This window comes from Furipterus horrens, unplaced genomic scaffold (assembly GCF_987537825.1).
Source record: "Furipterus horrens unplaced genomic scaffold, mFurHor1.1.pri manual_scaffold_1, whole genome shotgun sequence".
In the NCBI taxonomy this organism is placed as follows: domain Eukaryota; kingdom Metazoa; phylum Chordata; class Mammalia; order Chiroptera; family Furipteridae; genus Furipterus; species Furipterus horrens.
Genome location: NW_028327171.1, coordinates 93,182,979 through 93,193,109, shown reverse-complemented (window position 1 = coordinate 93,193,109; position 10,131 = coordinate 93,182,979). Strand labels below are relative to the sequence as shown.

Sequence of the window (10,131 nt, the reverse complement as noted above, 5' to 3'; positions counted from 1 at the left end):
AACTCGACCCAGAGTGGACCACACCAGGACTCATCATTACTGAGATGCCAAATGTGAAAGATAAAGTCCTGGGGGAAGCAAGAGAGAGGCAGAGAGTTGCCTTCAGGGGGATGCCTATAGGACTATCAGCTGATTACTCAGAGGACACTTTGCAGGCAGGAAGGGACTGGCAAGCAGTATTCAATGTGATGAAAGGCAACCTGTAACCAAGATTACTCTATCCAGCAAAGCTATCATTAAGAATGGAAGGGCAGATGAAGTGCTTCTCAGACAAGGTAAAGCTAAAGAAGTTCATGATCACCAACCCATTATTATATGAAATGTCAAAGGGACTTACTTAAGAAAAATAAGATGAAAACTATGAACATTAAAATGACAACAAACTCACAACTATCAACAACTGAATCTAAAAAATAAAAACAAAATCCAACTAAGCAAACCAGAATAGGAACAGAATCATAAGTATAGGGATCATTTGGAGGGTTATCAGCCAGGACAGGAGAGGTGGAAAAATGGGGAAATGGTGCAGGGACTAAGAAGCATAATCAGTTGGTACAAAATATACAGGGGGAAGTTAAGAATAATATAGGAAAGGGTGAAGCCAAAGAACTTATGTGCATAACCCATGGACATGAACTAAGGGGGGTGGGATTGCTGGAGGGAAAGGGGGTACTGGGCAGAGAGGAGCAAAGGGGGAACAAACTGGGACTACTGTAACAACATAATCAATAAAATATACTTAAAAATAAAAAGAGATGGACCAAAGACTTAAATGTAAGCCATGACACCATAAAGTCCTGGAGGAAAACATAGGCAGGAAAATTTCAGATATCTCATGTACCAATATTTTCACTGACATATCTCCTAAGCTAAGGGAAATAAAAAAAAAAAAAAGAATAAACAAATGGGAGACATCAAACTAAAGGGTTTTTGCTCAGCCAAAGAAAACATCAGCAAGATGAAAAGGGAACCACCATATGGGAAAATATATTTGCCAATGATACCTCACACAAGGGATTGATTTCCAAAATATATAAAGAACTTATATGACTCAACACCAAGAAAACAGATAACCCAATTAAAAAATGGGCAAAGGATCTGAACAAACACTTCCAAAGAGGACATACAGAGGGTCCATAGACATATGAAAGAATGCTTAACATCATTAGCCATCAGAGAGATGCAAATAGAAGCCACAATGAAATATCACCTCACACCAGTCAGACTGGCCATCACCAACAAATAAACAAACATGTGCTGGCAAGGAAGTGGAGGGAAGGGAACCCTAGTGCACTGCTGGTGGGAATGCAGACTGGTGCAGCCACTATGGAAAACAGTATGGACTTTCCTCAAAAAACTTAAAATGAAACTACCTTTTGATCCACTGATCTCACTGCTGGGATTTTAGCCTATGAATCCTGAAACACCAATTCAAAACAACTTATGTACCCCAATATTCATTGCAGCATTAGTTATAGTAGCCAAGTGCTGGAAATAGCCTAAGTGCCCATCAGTGAATAAGTGGAACAAAAAGCTGGGGTACATTTACACAATGGAATACTACACAGCAGAAATGAAGAAGGAACTCCTACTCTTCACAACAGCATGGATGGAAATGGAGAGTATTATGCTAATTGAAATAAGCCAGGTGATGAAAGACAAATACCATATGATCTCACTTTTAAGTGGAACCTAATGAACAAAACAAACAAACAAGAAAAATAGAACCAGAGACACAGAAATAAGGAACAAACTGACAGCAACCAGAGGGAAGGTGGGGAAGAAGGAAATGGCAGAAAGAAGGGGAAGGGTTAGCAAGGAACAAGTATAAAAGACCCATAGACATGGACGACAGGGTGGGGATTGACTCTGGGAAGCAGTTGAAGGGCAGGGCAGGGGACAGCTCTAGGGGGAAGATTGAGACAACTGTAACTGAACAACAATTAAAAAAATAAAATTTGGACTTCCGGCCAAGATGGAGGCTTAGACGGACACGCTAGGTCTCCCTCTACAACTAGAGAGGAATACAACTACTTCAAAACAAAGGATAACTAGAAATTCCAGAAAATAAAACTACACGGAAGTCCAACATATGAAGTTATAAACCAGCGGTGCCATTTGGGCAGGTAAGAGTTAAAGAGGGCAGTGCTGTTTGCGGTCGCACCTGGACAGCGGTGGGCGGCGAGGAATCCCGCCTGCAGTCAAGGCCCTGGCGGTGCGCGACCCCGGCGAGGAGTTCCGGCTGCGGCCAAGCCCCTGGCAGTGCGCGACTCCGGAGCTGGGGAGAGCGGCCGCCGCATCGCCTTGAACAGTGAGGCCCAGGGGGGCGGGAGGACGGATCCCGGTCTCCTAGCTGAATAACTGTGTGAATCCATCTTGGAGCCCCGCCCCCAAAGAAAGCACCACAGGGCTGCGAAATAGGTCGCGGACAGGCAGGCGCCGGTCGCTGATTTGTGACGCGTACACAGGCACTGCCCCGGACAGCCGGCCCAAGAAAACAAAACGCATCTGTCAAAATGAGGTAGACAACTATAGAAATCCCGGTGACACAACTCACCAGGCAGCAGATAGAGAACCTGACAGATGAACAGATAAGAAACCTGTCAGAGGCTCAGTTCTGGGCCATTGCTAACAGATGGCTTACAGAATTCACAAAAGAGCAGGAAAAAGATAAGAAAGAAGCGAAAAACTTTCATAACGAAAGGAACAAAACCACATACGAGACAGATGGTGAGGAAAAAAAATCCAGAGTTCATTTCAACAAACTGGAATATGGAGAAGGAACAAGCAGTCAACCAATGCAGCGAGAGGAAATAGGAAGCAACAATGAGAGGATCAGAAACCTCTGGGACAGCTATAAAAGGCCCAACATAAGAATCATTGGTTTGCCAGAGAATGAGGAAGATGAACTAGAACTTGAAAAATTGAGTGAAAATATAATAAAGGAGAACTTCCCAGACTTGGGGAAGGGAATAGACCTGCAGGTCCAGGAAGCAAGGAGAGTTCCCAAGAGACTGGACCCAGGGAGAACCACCCCAAGACACATTATAATCAAAATGTCAAAAATTAAAGATAAAGAGAGAATCTTAAAAGCAGCAAGAGAGAAGAAAAGAATTATGTACAAAGGGGTTCCAATTAGACTATCAGCTGACTTCTCAAGGGAAACCCTACAGGCAAGAAGAGACTGGCAAGAAATATTCAAAGTAATGAAAATCCAAAACCTACAACCACGAATACTCTATCCAGCGAAATTGTCATTCAGAATAGAAGGACAGAGAAAGTGTTTCCAGGACAAAATAAAACTGAAAGAGTTCATTAGATCCAAACCACTGTTATATGAGATGTTAAAGGGACTGGTTTAAAAAAACAGAAGCTAGGGAGATGAAACAAAGGCAAACTAAATAGGCAACGAGAGTGGAAAAGGAACTGTGGGTACGGGAAGCATATTGGGGGGAGGTCAACAGGGAGGGGGAATGGGGAAAGGGAGGGAGATGATATAGGAATTGGGGATCAAGGTAGGAGGGAATGGAATAGACGGAGAGAGGTTGGGAGGAACTGTATGCACAACTAATGGACATAATCTAAAAGGGGGGGACAACTGGAGGGAGGGGGGCCACCGGGTGGAGGGGAGCAGAGGGAAGGGAAATTGGCACAAATGTAATAATTTAATCAATAAAACACATTAAATCTGAAAAAAATAAAATAAAATTTACAAGGAAATAACAGTAGAGTGAATGAAGCTGAGAATCAAACCAATGATATGGAACATAAAGAAGAAAAACAACCAATCTGAACAAAAAGGAGAAAAAAGAATCCAAAAAATGAGGCTAGAATAAACAACTTCTGGGACAACTTCAAGCATTTCGACATTTGCATCATAGGGGTGCCAGAAGGAGAAGAGATAGAGCAAGAAATTGGAAATCTATTTGAAAAAAAAAAAATGAAAGAAAACTTCCCTACTTTGGAGAAGGAAATAGACATGCAAGTCCAGGAAACACAGAAAGTTTCATACAAGATGCATGGAAAATGGCTCCCTCCAAGTCACATCATAATTAAAATGCCAAAGCAGCAAGAGAATAGCAATTAGTTATCTACAGGGAAGTTTCCATAAGACCATCAGCTGATTTCTCAAAAGAAACTTTGCAGGTAGAAGGGATTGGCAAGAAATATTAAGTCATGAAAAGCAGGGACCTACAACCAAAACTGCTCTACCCAACAAAGCTATTATTTAGAATCAAAGGGTAGATAAAGAGCATTCCAGACAAGTAAAAATTAAGAGTTCATCATCACTATGCCATTATTATATGGAATGCTAAAGTTATCTATTTAAGAAAAATACCAAAACTATGGACAATAAAATGGCAATAAATACATACCTATCAATAACTGAATCTCAAAAATAAACTATCAAACAAAAAGAACAAAATCATCAATACAGAGAGCATTTGATGTTTACCTGATGGGAGAGGAGTGTGCAGGAATGGGTGAAGAGGTGAGAGGATTAAGAAGTACAAATAGGTAGTTACAGAATAGCCATGGGGATGTAAAGTACAGTATAGGAAATGGAGTAGCCAAAGCCTTATATGAATGACTCATGGACATGAACATGGTGGGGGTATTGCCTGAGGAGTGGGTGGTGCTGTGTGGTGGGGGTGCTAGGGGGAAAAATTGATACCACTGTAATAACATCCATAAAATATAATTAAAAAAATAAAAATAAATAAAATAATTTTTTTAAAGAGTTTTTGTGAGCCAGTAGAAGGACTACTCTAATGAAGATCTCTGAGCAGGACTAGCAGATTCTTCCAGAAAAATGACAGAAGACCTGTCATTGTAAAACCATTATGAAACAGAATAAATGAGATAATAATAAAGACAAATAGGCAAAAAGTTAATGGCGAAGTGTTGCATGCTTATCTAGGACAACCAAGAGCTTGGAAGGCAGCTGTCCCAGGGACATATTGCATGACTTGAAGCAGAGTTGGCTTTACAGAAGAAATACAGTGAGGAGCTGAAAAGCAGTCAGGATAAACTGACTGACTTCATCATTCAACTTGACAAAGAAGAAGAGGGTATGCACTGTACCATTCTAGTTCTTCAGCAACAACTGAAGGAAACAGGCCAACAGTTGTCTCAGTACCAACATCAGCCTTCTTAAGCCCCAGCCCCAAGTATGAGCAGGACTACATCTTCCCAACCGGTAGTACAGGCAGAGGCTCCAGCCACAGATTGAAGTCAGCTGACCAACAGACCAAATGATGGCAGTTCCTCCTGGCAGAGGATGTCTGGGCCTGGATTTCATAGGGAGGGAACAAAACTAAAGATGGTGTTCTTTTCTTCTCCAGGGAATGGTAATAAGATCTCCAACAGCTCAGAGAGAACTAGCAGAGGAGGTAGTAGTTACATAAACCAACTCAGTGTAGGGTCTGAAAGTTGAGACTCCCTCACAGACAGTGAAAACTCTCACACCCCACTCAGATGACACAGACTCCAATCATGACCCTCAAGAGGAGAAAACAGTGAGTGGGAAAGGTAACTGAACTCGAGTTCCTGCCACGTTCAGAATGGCTTGGACTTAAGTGTAAATGTACAGCATTCAGTTTGGTAATATTTTTCCAGCAAATTTTTATAGTGTCATTTAATTTAGGAAAGGAAACTATCTAGAAAATTAATGCCTACTTTTGTCACAATTGGCCTTTTTTTTCTGTGTGTGTGTGTGTGTGTTTTCCTTTTTTTTTTCATTGCTTCAATATCTCTGCCACTTTGGAAATTGTAAAAGTCAACTATTTCGTTGCTAAAAAGATATTTTGTGTAGGAGCAGGTTACTTTTATATGAGTTAATGTGAAGTTGTAAATGAAAATCTTTCCTTAAAGTATAACATGATGATGTCTTTGTAAATCAGTGTCTATCTAGAAGCTGTGCTGTGTAAAGGTGTACTTACTCATGCTGTTACTAAACTTAGGCACCATTCAGACTTGTTAGAGTAGATGTGGGATCATGACTGTCAAGTTCGCCCAGTACAGTCATTTCATCACTATAAATGGGACTTTTGATGGAGTCCTATAGTAGTTTCAGTGTTACAGTTTTTTCTACCATACATCTGTGCATTTTCTCTTTAGGTGACTAAATGTTTAAGAAGTTTGTGTGCACAGCTACTCAGTTTTTATGAACTGTTTTACTCTGTTAATGCATACTGCTCTGTTACTCCAATATATCTTACCTGTATTGACCAAACCTAAATGAAGATTTTTATTGTAAAAGGAAGAATTCAAAATAGAGGATAATATTCTTTCTAGGGGCTATACTTAGACCTAGAGGTCTATGATAGGTTGGTTTCTAAAATGGCTCATAAGATACTACCTGGAGTGCCCACCTTATGTGACCCCCTCCTCTTGAGATGTCATCAGAGTCTGATGGAATGTGGAATATGATTATGTTGCATTACATGGCAAAAAGAATTTTGCAAATATAAATTCCCTAATCAGTTGACTTTAAGTGAATCAACAGATAAATTATTCTAGGTGGGGTTCACCTAATCAGATAATGACACTAAAAGAGTCATGGCTGGATAGCCATGTCATTAATTGTCTTTGGATGGGGTCATGCACTAAGACCTGAATGTGGCCTTTTTTTAAAGATTTTATTTATTTATTTTTAGAGAGAGGGGTAGGGAGGGAGAAAGACAGGGAAAGAAATATCAATGTGTGAGAGAAACCTGATTGGCTGCCTCTCATACATGCCCCAACCAGAACTGAACCTACAATCCAGGCATATGCCCTGACCAGGAATTGAACCTTTTGCTTTGTGGAAAGATACCCAACCAAATGAGCCACACCAGTCAGGGCCCTGAGGGTGGCCTTTAAAAGCTAAGAGCAACACTAGCCAACAGGTAGCAGTAAAATTACAGTCTTGGTCTTTTTATAACCACAAGGGACTGAATTCTGTTGATAGCCTAAAAAGCTGAAAAGGGCCCTCCAGTTACAGATAAGACCACAGCACTGGACAACAGCTTGATGTCAGCCTCATGAGACCCTGAGCAGAGAACCCAGTTAGGTCACGCTGGGATTTCTGATCCACAAAAACCATGAAGAAAACTTGGTGGTGTTTTAAGTTTGTGGTAACCTGTTACACAGCAATAGGAAGTGAACATAAAGTCACTTCTTAAATTCATTTGGGTTTTCATTTAGTGACAGGCAACACAATATATGAAAATGAACACAGTGTATTAATGCTGATGATTTCAGCATTAGAAACGAAAAGTTCTCTCTGAGTATTTTTAGTTTCCAACAGTGGCAAATATGATAATTTTGAAATTTGAAATGTGTTCTTCCTGACACGCCTACAGTATGACCTGCAGCTGAGTTTTAGGCATGCTATTTGGCAAAACAACCCAAGTCTTCATTTTGCTTATTGAGCAAAAGAGAGAAAAATGTTAGTTGGTTACATTATAAATAGTTTTCCCTGTCACAAAGAGCAAGCTGTATTTCTTAAAATCTATTAAGTCTTTTCAAAGCTATACCTGCTTTGCTCTGAATCGGTAGATGCCTGCTGAATCTTTAATACCCAAAAGAGATTAAGGAAATGCGGAACATGTTTCTGAAAGATGCCTTTTTCTATTAAATTCATGCACAAAATTCTAGAATCTTTACCAAAAATAATTCATTTTGAAAGAACCAGGAGCCAAAAACTGTGTTGTTTCTTTCCTGAATCTTTCTCTTCCCGGCCATGTGACTTGGAAAAAACCTCTTCTGTATAAAAGACTGAATAAATCCTAACTAACAGAATCAGTGAACAGAGTCCATGAAAATTATGTATGTTAAGGACTTTATAAATTCTAAAGGGATAACTAAAACATAGGGTAACATATCTGTGAAGTGAAGCTATTCTTTATCCCCTGAAACAGTATATCCCAGACACCAGCATGCTCAGAATGTACACCATTTAGGAATGATGAAGCATTGAATATAAATGATCTTTAAATTGCATTGTAAAGTGTGTTCTATTGGAATGTTGATACTAAAAAACAAATTACACTAATCAGACTTTTAAATAAAACCTTCTTTGTAAAATTCATGTATAGGGACACATTTAAATTGCTTAGTAAATTAAAGCAAGTATTTAGTTAACTGTTATTGACCTAAGAGTCTTGAGTTATTAGTGTAATTAAGGTTGTATAAGAATGAATCTTGAAACAGGTGGATATTTTTTTCTGTGTTTTTTTTTTTTTTTAACTTCCTTTGATCAGACCTTAATAGGAATCCAAAATCATTTATATCCCAACAGGTATGAAGTTAGTAAATTTGGAATGATTTGAGAAGTAGAGATTCAAACTTCTACTTTTTCGATACAAAAAGAAAATGTAGTGAGAAATTACTCCATCCTCTGACTTATTGCTATCTTTGTCTTCTTCTGGAAAGTTTTTGTAGCATTTATTTAAAATGATTCCTTTATCCTATCATATACAATATTTTTTTTATTCAGAGAAAGAAAGGGAGCTTCTCTATAAATATATCTTAGACAGGAACTTCAGGAGTAAGTCTGGAAAGTGCACTGTCTGACTACTTCATGCTGCAGTTCAGAAATCCAAAATAAATTATCCCCTGGATTCTCCTTGGATCCTACCTTTGTCTTCTCATTGTTTCAGATGAAAGTCCTCCCTCCACTGCCAGGAGGTTCCACCTAATCTAGAAAGTTGTGACTCCCTCCTCAGTAGTTTTGCCCAATGATACAATATTCTTTATTTCATGAGACAACTATTTAGGGCAGAAAGAAAACTTTTATTGCAATATCTGCCTTGCTCTATTTTTAATAAAATCTTACAGCTAGAAATTTCTTTAAACTAGATCTTTTTGTCAGGTCAGAACAACTGAGCGCCTCCAGGTCACCAAACATAGATACTAAGTTAGAAGTAAATTCAGCCGGTACTGCATTTTCCCACAAAACAGACTTGGGGGCAAAAGGATAATGTACAACTTCTATAAACTTCTAGAATTACCTTGACTTAATCCATTAAGTGCCTGTAGTATTTTGAAAGTCCTAGTGATGCCAGATGGCTCTCCTGATTGCAGTATGATGCAGAAATATGATGTGTCAAATTCAGAGCTATTTAACATTATTTAAATCAGCTACTTAAGGCATGCTGCACTTTTCCAAGGGGAATTTGCATTGGAGAAACTGAGGGTCAGGACTCAAAGGTGGATCTTCTACATTTCATTAAATTGAGTTACTGGTGCATTTATGTATTCTTGGGCAAATCATTTCAGCAGTTTAATAAAAGGTAATATTCAGCCCTAAAGGATTAAATCCTCCAGTTAAAAAAAGTAAATTTAAAATTATGCTATTATAATAATTCAGTTATTGCTATTGCTTTTGTGTCTACTTTCTCTAAGCTCCTATTACTAATATTATTCATTATTTTCTATTGTATACATTAGGCAAGGTGCAAGGAGCACATATCCAGTGCTATGTACCACTAAGAGATTGTTCCTTGTTTTTTAGTCAATCAGTAGTACTTTCTTGACTCTGTAGCAGAGAAGATCCACTGGAATGATAGTCCAGAAACTAAAACAAGAACTTAAGGCCCATAGTTAATAGCATTCCTTACAGGAACTCTGATAAATCTAAGAAAGGACTCTTTAGTGCTGGTGCCAGGTGCTAGTGCAATAAGATAGTGTAAATTAATTTTCTAAACAAGGACACAGCCTAATGAGATCTTTTACTTGCCCAGTGATAGATTGAGGCAGAGATCTCCTACTTTGTTCATTCATGTATGGACCTGCTATATGTGTCACACTGGATAGAAAGTACTAAGAAGGATGCAACAGAAATTAATCCATATAGGATACCAATAGTGCCTAATAGACATACCTCCAGAAGCTTACAAGATTTTATATAAATATGATACTGGAAAGAGCTAAGTAAAAGTAAAAGTATGATATTGAAACAGTGTTGCAAGATAAAAAGAGCACAGGTGTCTACTAATATCAAAATTTATTATAAAGTTCTAGGAATTAAAATGATGTATTATATTGTTAAACTGAAAAAACAGTTATCAATGTAAGTAAGGCTAGACAAATACATTAGTGATACAGAATAGAAAAACATGTCACAAATAATCACATAAACATAAG

General features: G+C 38.6%; 1 pseudogene; it reads left to right on the top strand.

Moving 5' to 3' along the window:
- The first annotated feature begins 4,594 nt into the window (after positions 1-4,594).
- On the top strand, positions 4,595-5,608 carry LOC150021500 (pre-mRNA-splicing regulator WTAP pseudogene; annotated as a pseudogene).
- The last annotated feature ends 4,523 nt before the right edge of the window (positions 5,609-10,131 follow it).